Source organism: Rhinopithecus bieti, unplaced genomic scaffold (assembly GCF_001698545.2).
Source record: "Rhinopithecus bieti isolate Rb0 unplaced genomic scaffold, ASM169854v2 scaffold_1673, whole genome shotgun sequence".
Taxonomy (NCBI): Eukaryota; Metazoa; Chordata; class Mammalia; order Primates; family Cercopithecidae; genus Rhinopithecus; species Rhinopithecus bieti.
In genome coordinates, this window is record NW_016804690.1 from 4,061,745 (window position 1) to 4,086,764 (window position 25,020).

The 25,020-nt window shown below is 37.9% G+C and overlaps 1 protein-coding gene across 1 annotated transcript in view; it reads right to left on the reverse strand.

Moving 5' to 3' along the window:
- The window catches only part of MARK1 (microtubule affinity regulating kinase 1), a 140,484-nt gene that overhangs the window by 92,531 nt on the left and 22,933 nt on the right, over nt 1-25,020 (reverse strand).

Below are 25,020 nucleotides of genomic sequence, written 5' to 3' on the forward strand. Positions count from 1 at the left end.
GAGTCTCGCTGTGTCGCCAGCCTGGAGTGCAGTGGCGTGATCTCGGCTCACTGCAACCTCCGCCTCCTGGGTTCAAGTGATTCTCCTGCCTCAGCCTCCCGATTAGCTGGGACTTCAGGCACGTGCCACTACGCCCACCTAATTTTTTTTGTATTTTTAGTAGAGACGGGGTTTCAACAAGTGATTTTAAAAAAAAATTTGCCGAAGAGGCTGGGCAAAGGGAAGAGGGACCCACCATTTATTAAATGTCCACTATGTACCATACATTGTGTTAGATTGAATAATGTACCCAAATTCAACTCAATAGCTATTCACATTATTGGTATTCAAACTCAGCCATTTATTGCTATAAACCTAGCTGTAGATACGTTTTTAAAAATTTAAACTTGAAATACAGCTTTGACGGCAAATGGCAGAATGACAGTACATTTATATAACCTTCTTGAGAACCCACTGGAAAAAAAATAAGGTTGGAAAGAAACAACCTATAGTATAGTAAGAATGCAACTACAACCCCATTCCTCAAACTTCAAGTTAGGTAAAAAGTGGTAAGTGAACAGTTTCAGAGACCCTTACTAATAACTCCTAACTAGGAGGGATGATGATAGGGTGCGTAGAAGACCACAGGAGAAACATGGCGAACAAGCTACTCAGCCCCTGAAAGAAGTACTATACTGCAAGATCATCCTACCTTTCTCCAACTCAATTTCTTAACTAGTAAAAAGGATAGCAAATCTGCTCATTCTGGAAATAAAGGTCAAAATTCAAGAAGCATTCTCTAATGGACTAGATGTGACTTCAAGACCCTTAAAATTTAGTGAAACTGTTCTAAGGAATTAAACCTTAGCCAAGGTTATCTGAGGCAACCCCAACCACCACCACAACCTCTCTCCTCTTACCTCATCATTTCCTTCAAACTACTGAAGAAATGAAAAGAGAATATGAATCTATTAACACATGCTCAGCTGTCAGCTCAAGTTCTATTTACATTTAATGGTAGGTAAATCAAGGACAATCCAACTTGAGCAAACAGCAAATCTAGATAAAATTCCCCATTCAAAGGATGAACTATATGGAAAATATTCCAACATGGTACCTATGTATAGATATTGTGTGGTGGAGAAAGGGAATACCAGATTAAAAAATATATATACTATGGTAAAAGAATTACTTCAGAAAATAGGAAAGAAAAAAATATTTTAGATAAACCTCTTCTACAACATTCAAAAAATAAAACCAAAACTAAAGAAAAAAGTAATCTTAGAATATTTCAAACAAAATAAACAAATTAAGTGACCTTTGAACCATATTTTGTATAGCCTTAATAAAAAAAACTTTTAGGCAAAAAAATTTAAATATCATTCAGTAGTCTTATTAATAGTAATATTATTAAAACTATATTTTCTATCTGAATATATACATATGAAGACAAACCAAGTAATTATATATTAAAATTATAAAAATTTTCAGGATAAAATCAAAGTAAAATCCTGTAATATTAAATTTGAAGTACAAATATCAGCATGAACTCATGACTCACGCTTTTTTAACAAAATGTCTATTTCCTGAATGTGGATGAAAAAGGTCTCAAAACACAGACAACCCAGTAACAATGGCACCCTCTTTAGAGAAATGGCTGAGTCTAGGTCTGGGGGCAGGAGATTTACCAGATAAACCTGGGACATCGTGTGCCAGAAGGAAGAACACTGGCAATTATTAATGAAATTATGTCAAAAAGACACAGAAGCTGGCCTAAAGGGGCTCCCAGTGTCACTCTGCTAGCTATTAAATAGCAGAGCTCGGATTGAAATGGAGGGAGTACGGCTCCAGGATTCATGTTCTTAACCACTATTGTAGACTACCTCTCAAACAAGAGAAATTAAATTACAAGGGGGAAAGGAGATGAAAACTAAAGACTAGAATAGAGGAAAAATATCTTCTTGACTTACAAGCATCTTTTGAAACAGCTGATCCCTTCTTTATCCTTTAATACTCTTCTTTACTTGGTTGTCGTGGTTTCCCCACCTGACCACATATACTTTTGGGCAAAAAACTCTTAAATATCACTCAGTAGTCTTATCAACAGTGGTATTATTAAGACTATATTTTATATCTGTATATATACATATAAAGGCAATGCAAATAAGTAATTATATTGTTAAAATTATACAAATTTCTCAAGTCTTGTTTATTTCCATTTTCCTCAACTTCCTAATACTGAAAAACCCCAGGAATTCAGATCTTGGTATTCCTGTCTTCTCTGCCCACGCTACACCAACTCCCTTGGTAATCCTATGATCCCATCCAGTCTCATAGTTTTAAAAAACATGTATATGCAGACAACTTCAAAAGTTCTACCTTCAGCCATCTCTCCTGAATTCCAGACTGTTACATCCAGCTGCCAGTTTAATATCTCCACTTGTATGTTTATCTGTCAATATCTCAACCTAAGCATGTCACAACTTGATCTCCACCCCCACACCCTGCAAAACTTGCTCCACCACAGCCTTCTCTATCTCATCTGATGGCAATATTATCCTTCCAGGTGCTCAGACTAAAAACTGAAGTTATCTTTAACTTAGACCCTTCCAACCCTCCCTCCCTCTCTCTCTCATCCCACCCTCAACCTGTCAGGAAATCCTATTGATTTTACCTTAAAAATATGTATCCAGAATCCAGCTACTCTCACCAATCCTACGTTACCACCCTTGGCTGAGTTACCTGAATTATTGCATTAGCCTCCTAACAGGTTATCCTCTTTCTAACCTTGTCCCTTACCATTTCCCTCTCTCCAGTCTATCATTTTTTTTTTTTTCATTATACTTTAAGTTCTAGGGTACATGCGCTCAACGTGCAGGTTTGTTACATAGGTATACATGTGCCATGTTGGTTTGCTGCACCCATTAACTCGTCATTTACATTAGGTATTTCTCCTAATGCTATCCCTCCCCCTGCCCTCAACCCCACGACCGGTCCTGGGGTGTGATGCTCCTCGCCCTGTGTCCAAGTGTTCTCATTGTTCAATTCCTACCTATGAGTGAGAACACGCAGTGTTTGGTTTTCTGTCCTTGTGACAGTTTGCTCAGAATGATGGTTTTCAGCTGCATTCACGTCCCTGCAAAGGACAGGAATTCATCCCTTTTTACGGCTGCATAGTACTCCATGGTGTATATGTGCCACATTTTCTTAATCCAGTCTATCATTGATGGACATTTGGGTTAGTTCCAAGTCCCTGCTATTGTGAATAGTGCCACAATAAACATAAGCATGCATGTGTCTTTATAGTAGCATGATTTATAATCCTTTGGGTATACACCCAGTAATGGAATCGCTGGGTCAAATGGTATTTCTAGTTCTAGATCCTTGAGGAATCGCCACACTATCTTCCACTATGGTTGACTAGTTTACACTCCCACCAAAAGCGCTATTTCTCCACATCCTCTCCAGCATCTGTTGTTTCCTGACTTTTTAATGATTGCCATTCTAATTGGTGTGAGATGCTATCTCATTGTGGTTTTTATTTGCATTTCTCTGATGACCAGTGATGATGAGCATTTTTTCATGTGTTTGTTGGCTGCATAAATGTCTTCTTTTGAGAAGTGTCTTCGATTCATATCCTTGGCCCACTTTTTGATGGATTTTTTTTTTTTCTTATAAATTTAAGTTATTTGTAGATTCTGGATATTAGCCCTTTGTCAAATGGGTAGCGTGCAAAAATTTTCTCCCATTCTGTAGGCTGCCTGTTTACTCTGATGATAGTTTCTTTTGCTGTGCAGAAGCTCTTCAGTTTAATTAGATCCCATTTGTCTATTTTGGCTTGTGTTGCCATTGCTTATGATGTTTTAGTCATGAAGTCCTTGCCCATGCCTATGTCCTGAATGGTATTGCCTAGGTTTTCTTCTAGGGCTTTTATGGTTTTAGGTCTAACATTTAAGTCTTTAATCCATCTTCAATTAATTTTTATATAAGGTATAAGGAAGGGATCCAGTTTCATCTTTCTACATATGGCTAGCCAGTTTTCCCAGCACCATTTATTAAATAGGGAATCCTTTCCCCATTTCTTGTTTTTGTCAGGTTTGTCAAAGATCAGATGGCTGTAGATGTGTGGTATTATTTCTGAGGACTCTGTTCTGTTCCATTGGTCTATATCTCTGTTTTGGTACCAGTACCATGCTGTTTTGGTTACTGTAGCCTTGTAGTATAGTTTGAAGTCAGGTAGCGTGATGCCTCCAGCTTTGTTCTTTTGACTTAGGATTGTCTTGGCAATGCGGGCTCTTTTTTGGTTCCATATGAACTTTAAAGCAGTTTTTTCCAATTCTGTGAAGAAACTCATTGGTAGCTTGATGGGGATGGCATTGAATCTATAAATAACCTTGGGCAGTATGGCCATTTTCACGATATTGATTCTTCCTATCCATGAGCATGGTATGTTCTTCCATTTGTTTGTGTCCTCTTTGATTTCACTGAGCAGTGGTTTGTAGTTCTCCTTGAAGAGGTCCTTTACATCCCTTGTAAGTTGGATTCCTAGGTATTTTATTCTCTTTGAAGCAATTGTGAATGGAAGTTCATTCCTGATTTGGCTCTCTGCTTGTCTGTTACTGGTGTATAAGAATGCTTGTGATTTTTGCACATTAATTTTGTATCCTGAGACTTTGCTGAAGTTGCTTATCAGCTTAAGGAGATTTTGGGCTGAGACGATGGGGTTTTCTAAATATACAATCATGTCATCTGCAAACAGGGACAATTTGACTTCTTCTTTTCCTAACTGGATACCCTTGATTTCTTTCTCTTGCCTGATTGCCCTAGCCAGAACTTCCAACACTATGTTGAATAGGAGTGGTGAGAGAGGGCATCCCTGTCTTGTGCCAGTTTTCAAAGGGAATTTTTCCAGTTTTTGCCCATTCAGTATGATATTAGCTGTGGGTTTGTCATAAATAGCTCTTATTATTTTGAGGTACGTTCCATCAATACCGAATTTATTGAGCGTTTTTAGCATGAAGGGCTGTTGAATTTTGTCAAAAGCCTTTTCTGCATCTATTGAGATAATCATGAGGTTTTTGTCACTGGTTCTTTTTATGTGATGATTACATTTATTGATTTGCATATGTTGAACCAGCCTTGCATCCCACGGATGAAGCCCACTTGATTGTGGTGGATAAGCTTTTTGATGTGCTGCTGGATTCAGTTTGCCAGTATTTTACTGAGGATTTTCACATCGATGTTCATCAGGGATATTGGTCTAAAATTCTCTTTTTTTGTTGTGTCTCTGCCAGGCTTTGGTATCAGGATGATGCCGGCTTCATAAAATGAGTTAGGGAGGATTCCTTCTTTTTCTATTGATTGGAATAGTTTTAGAAGGAATGGTACCAGCTACTCTTTGTACCTCAGGTAGAATTCGGTCCCAGCCTATTCTTAACACAGCAAACAGAGTATTTCTTTTTAAAACTTGTATCATATCATCACACTCTTTGTTAAATATCCTACAACAGATCCCCATTTTACTCAGAGTAAAATCAAAGTCCTTATATGGCCAATAAGGTAAGACTAACAAATTCAGACCCCCTATTATCTCTCTGCCCTCATTTGCTACTATGCCCCTTCTCACTCACCTTGCTCCAGCCAAATTGGTTTCATAGCCATTCCTCAGGAATGTCTGGCATGCTCATACAACAGGCCGTTTGCTCTAGCTGTTCCCTCTGCCCGGAACATGCTTCTCTCAGAAATCAGTTTGTTCAATTCCTTCAGGTCCCTCAAGTATTTGCTCAAATCTCATCTTTGCAGTGAGGTTTACTTTGACCTATTTCATACCACACATCTCCTTTGCCTTTCTGATTGATTGTTTAGTAGTGTTTTCCCCCTTTCCCCACCTGCATAAGAACAAAGATATTTACTGCATTTACTTTTATATCCCAAGTGCCTGAGAAAGTACAAATATCAATAAGTACTAAAAAGGTTCAAATACAATAATTTAACAATATTTTAACAAAAACATCTATTATATTACTGAGCCTAAGTGGGTTGCACTAACCTATTCAAAAGAAAAAGACTTTTTATACCATGAGAGGGGTATTCCTAACTTCAACTATATGCTGCCCATGAGAGACACATCTAAAATAACTGAAGTAAAAAAGTTAAAAGTAAAATATACTAGGCAAATACAAATGGATAGAAAGCAGGGGCCATGTGGTAATTAACAGGATAAGCTTTAAAGCTAGACAGACTTAGTATCAAATAGTGCCTATGCCACTAAGTAATGTGACCTTTGGGAAGTTACCTCTCTGAGACTCAGTTTACTATTCTATAAAATGTTGTTATTACCTGTAAGTCAAGGATTTTTAAATTATAATTATACAAAAGAGAACATTTAACACAGTGCTTGGCGCATCCTCAACACCAGAACCTACTGTGATTACTGTCCTTGTCACAATTCAAAATGGAACAAATGCCTTTCAATATTTCTGATATCAGAAAAACAGTCCTAATCCAAGTTGTTTTAAAATAAAGGGAAAGTCCAGAGTAGCAATTCCAGCTTTCGGGTATCTCTTCAGGAATCGGAAGAGGCCTGAATAGCTTTTAATGTGAAAAGGCTTACCACATAACTGGGAGCTCTCCTGTGTTTTTCCATCCCTCTTAGGTGAAACACAAGTACTAATTTTGTCCTATCAGAAGTTTCTTTAGTCTTTACTCCATGAGCCAGCAACTCCACTTCTAAGAATTTAGCCTACAAATAAATTCCCACACATGTGAATGTGAAATGACACAGGTACAGGTCAGACATTCACTGCAATAAAATATTTGCAAAAACAAAAGGTCAGAAACAACCTTAATGGCCATCAGTAGCAAACTTGGTTAAATATGTCCATACAGTAGAGTACTAAGCAATTTTTAGAAATAAAATCTTTATATAGTGATATACAATCATTTCTAAGACATACTATTACATTTTTTAAAAAATCAAAAAAATAAAAAGTGTAATATGCTGCCATTTGTGTAAGGGAGAAATCTGTATTTGCTCATATATACATAAAATATATCCGAAAACAAACTCAAGATACTAAGGACTAGGTGGGGAAGAAAACTTCACTGGCATGCCCTTTTGAACTTTTAAAATTTTCATGTATTTGAATATATTGCCTATCAACAAAAATACTTCAACAAAAGACTATTAAGTAGTTAGTTTCTATCTAAGTAGCTACTTAGTAGATGTTACCAGTTTCTCAAGCTTACAATGAGGATTAAATAATGTCTAAAAAAGCATTCAACACAGAAGACGTTGTCGGTGTTGAGTAAATGATGGCTGCTATTAAGTAGTTACTAAGTAGATAGAAGCTACTTAACTACTTTCTAAGCAAATTAGATTATACCTGAATTTGTTCACCAAAGGCTAACTACATATCTACTATGTATTGACATTTTTGTCTTCAATTTCATAATTTGTTTAGTTAATACTGCTGTCATTAGGGAACTACATGCCCACACAAATTACATTTACTGATCCTGGCAAGCACAGTGTATTTACATCCACTCACATCACATCTTTTAAGAAATGAACAAATAAACAAACTAAAACACCCTAGCAATGGTTTGCTCTCAGTAAACTGCTTGACCAATAATAGTTTCAAGTACAAATGTTTTCTGGTCTGCAGATGGAGATCCAAAACTAGAAAATTCTAGCAGATAGATATATGGTGAAATGGTGTGACTCGGTATTATTCTTCATTAATAGATCATTCAAGACTAAATAGCATAGATTTATGTCTTAAATGGTGGTTCTTTCATCTATTCGCTTCTTTCCCATTTTGTCCTAGCTTCTACTATGAGCAGAATACATTGGCAACTACTTGTAATCCCTGAAAACAGGAATAATGTTACTACCAGTTCAATAATAGTAATATCAGTCATCATTTACTCAACACTGACAATGTTTTCTGTGTTGAATGCTTTTTTAGACACTATATTATTTAATCCTAATTGTAAGCTTGAGAAACTGATAACATAACCCAATTTAAAGATGAGACATCAGAAGCTTGGAAAGCAAAACAAATTGCCAGTGGTCACATAGCAAGTAAATGTCAGTTCCAGAGGTAAAAACCTAGATCCATCTTACTATGAGGCCTATGCTTTTCACTAGAGCTACCTCCCCAAACCTTCCTCTTATCCCAACATTAACAGTCTCTGAAGATACCAAAGGATTCCTCTTGGGGCTGAGTGTTTACAGTGTTACCAGCTTTCATCTACATGGTAAGTTCTGCAAGGCAGGCTCTGCCCCTTGTGACTGTCCAGCCTTACCAATAACTAAAAACAGTAAGTGAGAGAAAACATCAAAAATCTGATGAGAATTCTTACAGACATGGACAAGGAAAAATCCCATCGATATCTCTCACTGGCTACTACAACAAGGCCAGTTTCCTCCTACAGGGTCTTTAGCGTGAGCTTTTGGACTAGGGCGGCCTTTGTTTCGTCCCCACTCCCAGTTACATTTTGTTGCTCCAACTCCTGCGACCCCTGCTCCTCATAGGCGATCCAAGACCAGGGGCTTGCCATGTAGCCAACCCTCACAGAACAGTGCATATACAAGTACACACTCACATTTCAGCATTTCCTTCTGTTCCTCCAAAACAATGACAACAACTTCAACAAATCGAGATAATGGGCCACTTTACAAAAGCAAGAGTCAAGATAGTATTCTCTGGATATTACCATAGGGATACTGGTGTCTCCCAGACGAACCTCAATATTGTGGCACCATCTGAAATATGTTGTTAGCTGATGAAAGACATCCCCACGCTCTAAGTGATGGTCACAGCTAAGAAAACTGATCATTCACATTATAGCTTAAATGCTCAGTGAGAAACAAATGGGAATATATTTGATGGACATAATTAAAATATAGTTATTTTCCCCTAAAGTTCTGCTCATTTTTCACATCTACTATTCTATTCTTAATGAAAGAGTTACTGCAAACAATACCTTATTGAAATATAAAGGCAGAATTATACACATTTGGGATTTTACATCCTTTTGCATAAAATAGGTAGTTTTGTAGTGTTTTAAATTATAATATAAGCAAGTTTCTTCTCTGAAAAAACAGAATGGGGAGAAAGGAGAAAATGTAATCTAAAGAAGAAAATGAGAATAATGATAATACAAAGGAAATTATATTGAATATTTCTTCTTTGGTATTTGAATAAACAGCCTTAAAGAAGAAAAAAGACAGTATTACTTCAGGAATAAGATGAAGTCCCTACACTTTAACATCACATTGTCTAGTTGAATTTAACAAACACAAATTGACAACCTATAGCTGCTGAAGTAATAAACATGATTATAAGAAATGGCCCAAAATATTAAAGGTTAGTAGGAAAAACTAACAGTTTCCATATGATATGGTACTTTATAAGAAAGGTACACATAGGATGCTATGTTTCTGTCAGCTAGAATTGTTTCCCAACATTAAACAGCAATTCTCAGGCCACCTCGGTTATAATTCAGTAGATCTTCTCTTATCTACCTTGTACCATCCGAGACCTAACTGGATAGCATATAGAGAAAACAATTTGCATATACATCTGGTTTCTACCTTCTTAACAATTATCACTATAATTAAATAATTAATTGTATGTCTCCAAAGGGCAGAAAAAGTGCTGACTCATTTGTCTCATACCAAGCAAAACACTTTGTACCAGATACTCAGCACACAACAGGTTTTCATGTATGAAACAAAGGATTAAACATCCAAATACATACAGATCTACGACTGGGCTTCCCCAGTGCAGTACTCATACTTATTAGATATCACACAGCCTTTGGTTAATGAATACCATATCAATCCAAGCCACAAAAGAAGTTACAGACTAAAACACATAGAACAAAAAACTCTCAATTATTTGTATTAAATTAAGAGCACAGAGAACACAGAGAAATTAAATCCACAGGCTATTTAAAGGCTATTTAATGCAATGGTTTCTACTTTGTCTCTCACTAAACTAATGTTTTTAATAAATAAGCATGTAATCCATTTTAACTTGGCATCTCTTCTCTTTTCCACTGTTATCCTCTAACAGAAGTACTGACTTACAATGAAATAACCAAAAGGAAGACAGCACAATAAAGAAGGAAGGCTCTCTCTATATAAACTGGATTATCAGTTTTTTAAAGCAAAAAAAAGATGGGGTTCAAATTAAAATATTTCCGTTAAAATACGTTTTGATTATTCATTAATTCCTACAGACTTTAGCACAGTGATTAAAAGAAATGAATAGGTCTGGAATTAGGCCACCTGATTTGAATCCAGGCACTGCAACTTGTGAGCTGTGTGACCTTGGGCACGTTTTTTAACTTGGGTATTCCTAGGTTACCACAAGTAGGAAAATGAATGATAATAATATCTTCTTCAAAGGGCTATGATCAATTTTTCACCCAACTACACAGAGGGGTCTTCTCTGATCACTGTTTCTAAAAATGCCTCCTGCCAGTTTCTCTCCATCTTTTAACTTTCCTTTATTTTCTTCACGTAATTTACTACTATCTAAAATGATACAGTTATCATTTACTTGTTTTCATCTGATTTGTAAGAATAAGAATCTTGTCTGTCTTATTTACTTCTATAGTCCTGATTCCTAGGAACAGTGTCCAATACTCACAAGTAGGAACTCAGTAATGCTGAGTAGATTGAATGAATAATATACAATACAGTAAGAGGTATACTAAGCATTCAGTAAATGTTAGCCATTATTTTTCAGGTAATTGTTTTGTTTTGTTTTGTTTTTTTACTTTTCTTTTACCTTCTTTTAAGGAAAATTATTTATAATTTTCCTCAATGTCTTTGCAGATTGTATTTACTATTTACCAAAATCAAGAATTACATTAATGTACTGCTTGAAAGGATTTTCCCTTCCAGTGTTAGGAGTTGCCTTTCGGATACATTATTTCATTTACCTTGATCTCAGACATTGATTGAGCACCATACTAAGAAGCACATTTTGCAGACACAGCAATAAAGACAGCCCTGGCCTGCCAAGAGACTGTGTCTTAGTTCAGCACCTGCTACTGGCCAAGCTACCTACTTAAATGCAGGAAGAGGACTGATATCAATATGTACAGTTGGCCCTCTACATCTGTAGTGTTCCACATCCATGGATTCAACCAACTATGGATTGAAAATATTCAGAAAAAAAAAATCCCACAAAGTTCCAAAAAGCAAAATTTGAATTTGCTCTGCCAACTACTACATTGAATCCACATGAATCAACTCATGTGAAGGCACTGTATTTGGTATTATAAGTAATCTAAAGATGCTTTAAATTATATAGGAGGATATACATAAGTTATATGCAAATATTATACTATGCCATTTCATATGAAGGGACTTAAGCATCTGTCGATTTTTATCTGAGGGAGGTCCTGGAACCGATCCCCCACAGACATGGAGTGACAACTATACAAAATGTTACTGGGTTGAGGGAGGTGGGAGTTTGTAAAGGGTCCATTTAATAGAAATCCTCATCAATTACACAGTTCTTTGGGGACCTTCAAATTCCTTTACTCGTTGTGGCTGAAGTTTCATCTTAGCTACTGTTTTTGTTTTTGTTTCTTTTTGAGACAGAGTTCTTGCTCTGTCACCTAGGCTGCAGTGCAGTGGCGCTATCTTGGCTCACTGCAACCTCCACGTCCCAGGCTCAAGCGATTCCCGTGACTCAACCTTCCGAGTAGCTGGGATTACAGGCATATGCCACCACACCCAGGTAAATTTTTTTTTGTATTTTTAGTATAGATGGGGATTCGCCACGTTGGCCAGGCTGGTCTCAAACTCCTGGCCTCAAGTGATCCGCCTCCCAAAGTGCTGGGATCACAGGCATGAACCACCATGACCGGCCTGTTTTTGTTAATAGTAACAGTATCATCAAAAGGCCAACTGGCTATACCTAAATTCTCAAATAAGTAAGTTAAGTGTTTCCAAAATATTTCCAACCAGATAAAAGTTTACAGAGGTCTTCAGCAAATAAAAAATATGCATTTGTATGCATATGCAAATGCATACGCATATATTAGTGTAAGATTGCCAAATGTTCTCTCTTAAAAGCACCATCCCTTTGAAATCATGGCCTTCTTCTCATGGTAAGTTTTCCCCCACATACTTGACAAACAACAAGCTGGCAAGGTCATCCATTGCCAATAGGCTTTTATTTTTATTAATTTTCTAAGTCTATGATCAACTCTGAAATCTAGAACATCTAGAAGTAAAGAGAACACAATTAACAGCTCCCTGGCCAAACTCCAAATGCAAAATGGTTGATCTTTTATTCATTAACATACTGTCTCTTCATTCACCCAAGTCCAATTTTCATTAACCATTGTCTATACTATTCTAGTAGATCTTAATAATAACTCAGACAATATTAACAATATTTACCTGATCATGTGTCTCAAAATGGCACGGATCTTCCCAGGAAGTGCTTAAATCCTGTGGCATTGCTTAGAAACACTATTATCAAACTCTGACCATGTTCTTTGTAACTTTTTAACTTATCATGTATCCCTCTAAGTAAATCTTCTCATAGAGAAGCTAAGAGCATTTAGAGCAGAGGTGTCCAATCTTTCGGCTTCCCTGAGTCACATTGGAAAAAGAAGAATTGTCTTGGGCCATACATAAAATAACATTAATGACAGCTAATGAACTTAAAAAAAATCACAAAAATTCTCATAATGTTTTAATAAAGTTTACAAATATGCGTTGGGCTGTATTCAAAGCTGTCCTGGACTGCATGCAGTCCAGGGGCCGCAGGTTGGACAAGCTTGATATAGAGCATTTATTTGATGTGTTTAACACCTGTCCCAAATATCTTTCCTGGAATATTCAAAGCTTTCTTTAACCTCAAAGCCTCTAATTCACTGGCCCTTCCCAATCTCACTACCATTCATCCCTGTAATGTCCTTACCCACACCTCCTTCCTCAGGTTATATGCCAGGGTCCTTCAGTATAATCACTCCTTTGCAAACATTCTATCTTCCCTGCTTTCCACACTCTCTTCCATATTTGCTTGGCAAACCCACACCATTCCAAAACCCAACCACTCCCTACTCTACACCCGCACCTGAAAGCTCAACATTGTTACACACATATACAAATGAGCTCCCTGATTTCACTTAAATTTTTGGTCACAGATCCCAATGAGGACACAACATCACCTGACAGTCCTCTGTACTTTGAGTAGAGTATTCCCCCCTTAGCTGTGATTTCACTTTCTCTGGTTGTATTTACCTAAGGTCAACCATGACCTGAAAATATTAAATTGAAAATTCCAGAAATAGGCAATTAATACATTTTAAGTTGTGCATCATTCTGAATAGTATGATGAGGTCTTGCTTTGTCCATTCTGTCCTGCCTAGGACCTGAATCATGCCTTTGTGCAGCATACACATGCTGCATAGGCTCTCCACCCATTAGTCACTTAGTAGTCATCTCACTTATCAGATTGGTTGTCTTGGTATCACAGTGCTTTTGTGTTTGGGAAACTCTTATTTTACTTTGTAATGGTCCAGGTGCAAGGGCACTGATGCTGGCAATTCAGGTATGCCAAAGAGAAGCCATAACATACTTAATTTAAGTGAGAAGGTGCAAGTTTTCAACAAGGAAAAAATAATAATCCCATGCTGAGGCAATTAATATCAATGGGAAGAACAAATCTAAACATGAAGTTGCAAAGGAGGAAAAAGAAATTCATGCACAGTATATGTATACCTGCAGTTTCAACCATCCACTGGGGGAGATCTTTCATATGGTTTAGCTATGGCCCCACCCAAATGTCATCTTGAATTTTAGCTCCCATAATTCCCACGTGTTGTGGGAAGGACCCGGTGGTAGATAACTGAATCATGGGGGGCAGTTTCCCCCATACTGTTCTCATGGTAGTGAATAAGTCTCATGAGATCTGATGACTTTATAAGGGGTTTCCCCTTTCGCTTGGCTCTCATTCTCTCTCGCCTGCCACCATGTAAGAGGTACCTTTTGCCTTCTGCCATGATTGTGAGGCCTTCCCAGTCATACAGAACTGTGAGTCCACTAAACCTCTTTTTCTTTATAAATTACCCAATCTTGGGTATGTCTTTATCAGCAGTGTGAAAACGGACTAATACAGTCTTAGAACATATACCTCAAATATAAGGGGGGACTACCATGCACTCCCTTTACTCTTCTCTAAAACTTCCATCTCATTCTTTCTCCTCTCTCTTCTTACATCCCCATTTGCCAATGATATCTTTGCTTTATGGTTCATTAATCCAGCAACAATTGGAGATCCACTCACTCGTCAATCTGTATCAAAACTGCAGCCTACCCACTGCCTCTATATTCTCTGACTACATGAAATCTCCCTGCCAAAACCACTTCCCATGCTATGAATTCCATTCAGTTCCATCTTTTCAAGAGCTTTTGCTCCCATACTTACTCTCACTTACCTGAATCATCAATTACTCCCTCTCAAATAGACTTTGTTCAATAGTATATAAACATGCTCCTGTATCTCATGGTAAAGAGAAAATTCTCCCATGACCACATGTCCCCTTCCAACTATGGGCCTATTTCTCTGCTTTCCTATATATAAAAAGTTCTTAAAGAAGTTTTTGTAGTTGTTTGTATCACTTCTCAGTGTTTACTTCAATCCACTCCAACCAGGTTTGTCCCCACCACTCCACTGGGACTAGCCTTGTCAAGATCATCAGTTACCTGCTGGTTGACAACAGCTGGTTGACAATAGCTGCCTCTTTATTCTCTTGGCTTCCACAACATCACAATCTCCAGATTTTCCTTCTAACCTACTAACAGATACTTCACTGCCCTTTGCTGCTCTTCTCTAGCACCAAATGTTGACATGCACAAGGGCTCTGTCCCAAAGCCTCTTCTGTTTTATTCATCTTTTCAAAGAACCAGCTTTTTAGGTTTCTGATTTCTATAATTTTTCTTTATTTTGCTATTTCATTAATGACTGCTCTAATTTTCATTCTATCCTCCTTCTACTTATCTGGTTGCAAAACTGACCTCTTGAACCTATTTAGTTGTCTAACACCAACTGATTAATTTTCAGTTCTTTATTTTCTAGTATGTGTGTGTAGGGTAATAAATTTTCATCCCAGCTGCATTTTAGCTGAAATGTTCTATAAATGTTTAAAGAGAAGAGTATACTCTGTTTTGAGAGTACCCAACTCTACATAATTCTACTGAGTAATACTTATTTCGCTTGTTCAAGTTTTGCTTATTCTTATTTCTATAGTTTTATCATTAGAGATGTTTCTTAAAAATCATCTATTTGCCCATTTCTTTTATAAACATATCAATTTTTTGTTTTATATATTTTGGACCATGTTGTTATATATGTATAGTTACAGTAACATATCTCCTTGTTAATAATATCTTTGACTATTTAGAGTAATGGCCTTCACCTCTAATAATGCTCTTTATCCTATTAGTCTGATATTAATATTGATATGTCAGATTCTTAATCATCTTTTTTTTCAACCTTTCATTGTCAGCAAGTTTTAGTCACTTTAAAATAGCTAGAGTTACATTTTACTAGTTTTTTTTTTTTTTTGAGACGGAGTCTCGCTCTGTGGCCCAGGCTGGAGTGCAGTGGCCGGATCTCAGCTCACTGCAAGCTCCGCCTCCCGGGTTTACGCCACTCTCCTGCCTCAGCCTCCAGAGTAGCTGGGACTACAGGCGCCTGCCACCTCGCCCGGCTAGTTTTTTGTATTTTTTAGTAGAGACGGGGTTTCACCGGGTTAGCCAGGATGGTCTCGATCTCCTGACCTCGTGATACGCCCGTCTCGGCCTCCCAAAGTGCTGGCTTGAGCCACTGCGCCCGGCCCCATTTTACTAGTTTTTACACAAGCTGAGACACTATTTTTTTAAATAAGAGAGTTTAATCCTTTTATATTTATTTTCTGATTATCTTACCTGGTTTTTTATTTTTCTTCCATCCACTGGATTTACTTTTCTTCAATTTTCCTCCCTACTGCAAGCTGCTATAAAGTTATACATTCAGTTTTTATTCTTTTAAATTTTCAAATGCACAATGCATAAAATAGTCCATTTCCATCCTCCTCCCCAATAACTGAAGACCTCAGAATTTTCAGCTCCAATGTTTCCCCTGCCATTTTCCTTATTATTATTATTATTATTACTATTATTGTGAGACAGGGTCTCACTCTGTTGCCCAGCCTGGAGTACAGTGATGTGATCATGACTCCCTGCGGCAACCTTGACCTCCCAGGCTTGATCCTACCACCTCAGCCCCCTGAGCAGCTGGGAGTACAGGTGCATGCCACCATGCCCAGCTAATTTTTTGTAATTTTTGTAGAGATGGGTTTCACCATGTTGCCCAGGCAGGTCTTGAACTCCTGGGCTCAAGTGATCCACCCGCTTCAGCTTCCCAAAGTTCTGGGATTATAGGTGTGGGCCACAGTGCCCAGGAATTTTCCATATTATTCTTATCTAGCATTTTTATCTCACCCGATTTTTCCAATACCCTAAAAATAAGCAATTGCTCTTTTTTTGGCAGTTTTACAGTCAGTTCTTGTTTATATTTATCAACCTGCAACTTCTTTTGCATACTATCACTTCTTGCATTCAACTTCTTTCCTCTAAATTCTGTTTCCTTCTCCCTGAACTACATTTTTTGGTAATTCAAACATAAGGGTACATAGGTAGAAAAATCTTAGTTTTCATTTGTCTAAAAATACTTTTATTTGTCCTTATTTTATTTATTTATTTATTTAGAGACCAGAGTCTCTCTCTGTCACCCAGGTTGGAGTGCAGTGGTGAAATCTTGGCTCATTGTAACCCCTACTTCCTGGGCTCAAGCTATTCTCATGCCTCAGTCTCACGAGTAGCTAGGACTACAGACACATACCACTAGGCCCAGCTCTATTTTAATAGAGACAGGGTTTCACCACGTTTGGTCTCAAACTCCTGACCTTAAGTGATCTGCCCGCCTTGGCCTCCCAAAGTGCTAGGATTACAGACGTGAGCCACCGTACCCAGCTTAATTTGTCCTTATTCTTGAAGGATCATTTAGTTAAAAAGAGAATGTGAGACTGATATTTTCTCTCACATTCTTTAAAATATTATGTCATTTTAAAATATTTATTATTGCTGATGAGAACTCTAACTTTTGTCACTTTGGAAATCATGTTTTCTCTTTGTTATTAAAATTTTCTTTCTATTCTGAATTAGCCATTCCACTAGGTATGAATCTCCTTTTATTTATTCTGCTGGTATTTGCTGTGCATCAATCTGAAGACATATATCCTCCACTTCTGGATAACCCCTCACCACAATCTTTCAAATACTGCCTCTCAAAGATTTTCTCTATTATCTCCTCCTGGATGTCTAGTAGATGAATGCTGCACTTTCTTATTCTGTACTCCATATTTATTAACCAGTCTTTAATATCCTCAGTCCCTATTTCTCTATGATTCATTCCAAGTCATTTCCTCAGATCTATACCAGTCCATCAAGTCTATCTTTGGCTGGGAATGATCTGCTGCTTAATCATTCTACTGAGTTTTTAATTTCATTGACAGTACTTCATTTCTATAATTTTTATTTAGTTCTTTTCTCATCAGTTTATTTCTCTTCATCTCTTATTCTTTTATTTATGGTATTTATTACTGCCTTTAAAACTTTTTAAACAAATTTATATTCTGCTTTATTTCAGATTGTTCAGAGAGTTGCATTATTTCCAGTTCTTAGGGTGGTATTATTACTTTTTGTATTTGTTAACTCTCTCCACAAGTGGTTAGTTTCCTCATGAAATCTGTATTGTGTGTGTGTGTGTGTGTGTGTGTGTGTGTGTGTCAGTCCCATGGGTCCCAATTTTGAAAGAAATTCTACTAAGCACTTTTTCACTTGTTTCTAGCAGAGCCTACCATAGTGGTGAAATTTTTTTCAAGTTAATGTCATAGTTTGGGGTTTCTACTCAACATATAGCACGGAGCTGATGTTCTCATTTATTTAGAGTAACCATTTAAGTTTAAGTGTCCCCCTGTTAAACTTAAGGCCTCAGGTACTGATGACAAGAGTCCCTGTCAACTCCCTCAATTAAGGGGGCAGAGTTTTTTCTAACTTTCTTTGCAGGGACACAGAGCTATCAAGGCTTTGAGCTTCATACAAGAAGTTCATTTCCAGTTCTAGCACAGGTGGTGCTGATACCATATTTCCTGTCCCTAAGACAGTGTTAGAGCTACCTGTTCCAACTCTTATGCTGGATCAAAAAGCCCCGAGGAATGCCATTATGTCCCCTTGTGCTCACCATTCTGACTTTGATTTCTCTTCATTCCTTTGTCCTTTGAAGGTCAGTTATGTAGTTAATAAACTTTCAGAAATTATATTTTGTCTATCTACGTATTAGCAGCAAGAAGAAAGGGAACCATGTCAATTCAGTCCACTATATTTTTGGTATTTTCCCCTTTTCCCTGGCTATGTATTCTCCCTAGGTGAATTTACTCAGTCATGTGACTTTCAATATTATCTGTAGCATATGACACCCAAACTTTCTCTCTACCTATGACTCTTCCTTGAATTTTAGACTTGTGTGTCAACTATATGACATCTCCACATGGATATCGAATAGGCACTTCAGATTTCTCATAGCCAAACATAATTTCCAAATATTAAATTTGCTCCTCTCATAGAATAGCTCATCTTATTAAATGGTTCTACATCTAAAAATCAATTAGCTATTTTTGATTTTCCTCTTTCTCACCCTAACTCCTCATATCAAGTCCCATAAGCAAATGCAGTCAACCTTAGCTCCAAAACACATCACGAATCCATTCATTTCTCTACACCTTACCTTTACCACTTAGACCAAGTTGTCATCATCTCTTACTTCAATACAGCAACAATCTCCCAACAATTTTCTGTGCTTCTCATTATTTTGTATCCTCCTTACCCCTAAGAATTCTGCCCACAGCAGCCAGAATAAACTGAGACATAAATTAGGTCATATGTGATTATTTTCATTACAATTAAATATATCTAATAGTCTTTCTAACACACTTAGAAAAAAAGATTTAAACTCCTTTACCTTGGCCTTCAAAAACCCCTATAGGATCTGACCCCTTCCCTTCCTTCCAGTATGCCATCATTTCATACAACTCTCCATTTTGTTTAGTGTAGTACAGACAACAAAGCTTTTTTTTCTGTTCTTCAACTACACAAAGTTTGGACCCACCTGATGTACTAGGTGTTCTCTCTGCTTGGGAAATGTAAATTGAAAATCACAATGAGATAGCAACATGTACCCACTAGAATACCTAAAGTAAAAAGGACTGACAACACCAAATGTTGATGAAGAGGTAGGCCAGTCTTGCCGGGCACAGTGGCTCACAACTGTAATCCCAGTACTTTGGGAGGCCAAGGTGGGTGGATCAACTGTGGTCAGGAGACCAGCCTGGCCAACATGGTGAAACCCCGTCTCTACTAAACATACAAAAATTAGCTGGGCGTGGTGGCAGGTGCCTGTAATCCCAGCTACTCCAGAGGCTGAGACAGAAGAATCACTTGAACCCAGGAGGTAGAGGTTGCAGTGAGCTGAGATCACGCCACTGCACTCTAGCCTGGGCAACAAAGAGTGAAACTCTATCTCAAAATAAAAGAGGCTAGTCAAGACTCTCATGCATTGCTGGTGGAGTGTAAAATGGTACAACCACTGTGGAAAATATGAGGGGTCTTCAAAATGTTCACAAAAAATACATGTTATAAAAAATTATGCATAAATTTCAATTTTGGTGCCAAAATAGACTTGTACTAACTTGTTATAACATGTGTCAACAGGATATAGTTTGAGGCGCTAAGATGGATAAGATGTCAGTCTGAAAAGAGTCTCAGAGCAACATGAATTCTACTAAAATTAAAGCAAGAACATCAAATTATTATTACTCTTGGGTGGAAAAATGCTGAAATCTATGATCCTTTACAAAAAAATTGTAGTGACAACATCCCAAAGAAATCAACAGTTTACAAATGGATAACTTGTTTTAAGAAGAACTGAGACAATGTTGAAAATGAAGCCTGCAGCAGCAGACCTTTGACATCAACTTGCAAGAAAAACATTAATTTTGTTTGTGCCCTAATTGAAGAAGACTGATGATTAACAGCAGAAATAAGAGCCAACACACTAAGACATCTCGGTTGGTTCAGCTTACACAGGTCTGACTGAAAAATTAAAGTTGAGCAAACTTTCCAGTAATGGATGCCAAAGTCAATGCACCCAGATCAGCCACAGACAAGAGCAGAGCTTTTGACAGAAATTTTAAACAAGTAGGATCAAGATCCTAAGGCACTTCTTGGAAGAACTGTAACAGGAGATGAAACATGGCTTTATCAGTATGATTCTGAAGACAAAGCACAATCAAAGCAATGGTTATCAAGAGGTGGAAGTAGTCCAGTCAAAAGCTGACCAGTCAAGAGCAAAGGTTATAGCAAGTTTTTTTGGGATGCTCAAGGCAGTTTGCTTGTTGACTTTCTGGAGGGACAAAGAACAATCACATCTGCTTAGTATGAGAGTGTTTTGATAAATTTAGCCAAAGTGTTAGCAGAAAAACATCCAGGAAAGCTTTATCAGAGTTCTCCACAACAATGCTTCTGCTCATTCATCTTTTCAAACAAGAGTAATTTTGTGAGGTTCAATGGCAAATCATCAGGCATCCACCTCATAGTCCTGATTTGCCTACTTCTGATGTCTTTTTGTTTCCTAATCTTAAAAAACATTGTTAGAGGGCACTCATTTTTCTTTCATTAATAATGTAAATAAGACTGTATTGACGTGGGTAAATTCCCAGGACCTCAGTTCTTTCAAGATACACTAAATGGTTGGTATCATCGCTTATGAAAGTGTCTTGAACTTGATTCAGCTTATGTTGAAAAAATAAAGGTTTTCTTAATCTTTTAATTTAATTTTTCCACAAACTTTTTGAAGTCCTCTCATATTTTGACAGTTTCTTATACATTTTAAAATATGCCTTTGCTACAACCCAACATCCTACTCCTACATGTTTCGCCAAAAGAAATAAAAATACAAGTCTACAAAGACTTGTATAAAAATGTTCATAACAGTTTTATTCCTAATAACCCCAAACTGGAAACAATGCAAATGTTCATCAACAGGATAAATATATTAAATTTTGGCATATCCACACAATAGAATATTACTCACAGAAATGAATAAATTATGGATACACACAACATGGATGAATCTCACAGGCAAGGTAAGTAAAAAAAAGTAGAGAAAATACACTGCTTGATTTCACTTATATGAAGTTGTGGAACAGGTAAATCTAATCTACCATAACAGAAATAAGAAGAGTTGCCTTTGGGAGGGTGCTAATTTAAACAAAGGCAGAAGGAAACTTTCTGAGATAATGATGGAAATGTTCTTTATCTTGATCAGAGATGCTATATACTTTTATCAAAATTAACTGAATTGTATTGCAAAAAAACTGTGCATTTCCCTGAATGTAAATGCTATTAACCTCAATTTAAAATGCCTACCCATCAAGCTTCTACCTAGCAATATCAACATCTGTCATTTAAATGCCTGGTTTTTACGTGATCATTGGATGCCTGCACACTAAAGAGAGTGAAAAACCGCACCAGAAAGCTGAATACTGAATATGTACACTCAATTGTTCTAACTATACCTGTAATACAAATATATAGATTTTAGTTGTTTTAACGAGAGGGGATACTATGTTTAGCGGCATTTAATTTGCCAAAACTGCTCTTTTGAACACTGTCCAAAATTGACAGAGAAAAACATCTCCTATGTGTTATCTAAACAATAAAAACTGGACAATATCACTTCCTCGATGAGTAGTTATCCAGAGCCACAACCTTCTAAAGGTATATCACCCACAATATTTTGATCAAAAAAATCACATAGTCTAAGAAGCCAGAAATGTCCTGATCATATGTTGGTCACAAAAAGTTGCATATTAACCACAGTCAGGCTGCGGTGCTGCACAAACTTCAGCACACACCTGTCACATTCTAATCCATGTGAATGGTATCCCACGGACTTGTACACAGTCTATGTAGCCACTCAGTGGCCCTGACCCTAGCTGTTCCACACGGGTAATTAAACTGAGGTGATAATTGTTTTAACTATATATAAGCAGCATAAATCAGCTCTAAAACTTAAACTACTCAGGGTCAACGTGAGTAATAATAACAACTTCTTTGTACTCAACCTAACTATGGTGGTTTTGTCCTGTCAACTTGGCTAAGCTACAACTATGTTTCCCCAAATTCCCTTCCGGTCCATGGTCCACAGGTGAAATGCAAGATCTGGGAAGCAGAATGTTATGTTCTAGGTCTAGGTCAGGTACTTTTGCTGCTCACACTGTGACTTAAATAAAAATTCAGAGTCACAGCCCTCACACAACTCTCAGACTTCAAATACTTCAAAAACCCATCTCTTGAATAAAGGGGAACCTAGGTGTCTTTGAAGAAGGACACTACTATATACCCCCAAATGCATACTAAAAGTCTTCGTTTCCTAGGAAAATCCTCCCTTTCCCTAAAAGGAACTACAGCAACTTACAGGGTGATCATGTAATAGATTTCCACGCCCTCAACCCCCTGCCACATCTCCAAACTGTCTCCAAAGTAAGAATAATTCCTAGAGACCCCAAATTCCACTGTGATCCACCAATCAAAGCAGGAGTTTATGGAAATCAGATGATCAATGACCTTTTGGACTGGGTCCAGTTCACAGTGGAATCAGTGGGCCCCTAAACCCATTCTGTGGTTACTTCCCCAGTTCTGGAATACAGTTGGAAGAAATGTACTCAGCATCTGCTATAGCCTACATTCATTCCTTGGCCTGTGAATTAAGGATTGTTACACTGGGAAAGGGCAAGTGGAAGCCATCAGAACTGCTTGGGCTTACCAAAGTAGTAAACCAAAAGCAATATTGCTTCCTGGGGGAACTGTAGGTTTACTGCCACCATAAAAAGTTTAAAATATTCAGGGATGGCAATTCCCACCACATCTCCACTCAGCTCACCTATTTGGCCTGTGCAGAAGACAGATGAATCTTGTAAAATGACAGTAAGTTATCAAAGTTGTATAAGTTGGTTATGCCAAACACAGCTGCTATTCTAGATGTAGTTTCCTTGCCGAATCAAATCAACATACTCCCAGTACCTAGTATGTGACTACTGAACTGCAAATGCTTTTTTCTTTATACTTGTTAGTAAAGAAACATCGGAACCAGCTTGCTGCTTCATTTACTATCCTACTTGGGGGCTATTTCAAACTTCTACCCTTATGTCATAATTTAGTTCAGGGTTTCTCAAACTCAGTACTACAGATATTTGGGGCCACATAATTCTTTGTTATAGGAGACTATCCTATACATTATAAGAAGTGTAACAGCATCCCTGGCCTCTACTCAGCAGATGCCAGTAATACTCCAGCCTCCACTTGTGATAACCAAAAATGTCTCCAAACATTGGCAAATGTTCCCTGGGAGGTAAAATTGCCCCCAGCTGAGTACCGCTGATCTAGGGACTTAATCACCTTTCCCTCTATAGGAAATCACACCGGTCCATTATGTTGATGACATTACACTGACTAGATCTGGTGAGCAGGAAGTAATGACTACTTTAGACACCGTGATAAGACACAAGCATGCCAGAGGGTGAGATATACATCCCACATAAATTCAGGGGCCTGCTTCCTCAGTGAAATTCCCAGGAGTCTAGTGGTCTGGGAAATGTTGAGATAGTTCTCTTAGGATAAAAAGAAATCGCTGCATCTGGGCCCTTCTACCCTTAAGAAAGGGTACCATGTATGTCAGGAGTGAAGGTAATATATACTTCATTAACACTACAGCTAATCTGAAAGCCTGCCAGTTTTGAATGGATGCCAGAACATCAGAGGTCTGCAACAGGCCTAGACTGTCATGCAAGCTGCTTAGCCACTTGAACCCAGAAGACTCACTGGTGCTTGAAGTAAGTGTCTGTGGTAGATAGAAATCCAGTATGGAGCCTCTGGCGGGCCCCTTATGAACCACAGTGTCGACCTTCAGGATTCTGGAGCAAAGGTATGCCATTCTGTGCAGACAACTATTCTCTTTTAAGGAAGCAGCTGGTAGCTTACTACTGAACTCTATAAACACTGAGCAATTGACCATAGGCCACCAAGTTACCATTCAACATAAGCTTCCCATTATGAGCTGGGTGTTGTCTGATTCATCAAGCCAAAAAGTTGGGCATGCACAGCAACATTCCACTATAAATGCAAATGGTATGTATTAGATAAGGCTTGAGCAGGTCTTGAAGGAACAAATTACATTACATGATATGCTCCTGACCCATACTCCTGCTCCCCTGCTACACTGATGTCTAAATCAACAAGTATGGCCTCATGGGGAACTCCCCTGGACCTGGTGATGAAGAAAGAAAACAATACAAGTCTTATTTACAGTTGGTTCTGCACAATATGCTGGTACCACCCAAAAGTAGACAGAGCACTACAGTCCCACTCTGGGGTGGCTCCAAAGGAAGAGTATAGGCAGAACTTTGAGCAGTGTACCTGGTTGTTTATTTTGCCTAGAAAGAGAGAGAGTACGTACTATAAATCTATAGAGATTCACAGACTGGTGCTAATGGTTTCACTGAATGATCAAGGACTTAGAAAAAGTATGATTTGAAAATTAATAACAAGGAGGAAATCTGCAAATAGATCTCCCTGAATGAGCACAGCATATGGCGATCACTGTCTCCCATGTAAATACTCAAAAAAGATGACTCATGCTGTATACATCAGTTAGTCTCTTTCTCCAGCCACCCATTCTTGCCCAATGGCCTCGTGAACAAAGCCATGATGGCAGGGATGAAGGTTACGCATGGGCCCAGCAACACAGATGAACGTTCACTAAGGCTAATCTGTCAGCTTCACAGAACAACACTGAGCTCCCAAAATAGCACCACTCCTGGGGGTGGCAGGCGGCCGGGGGT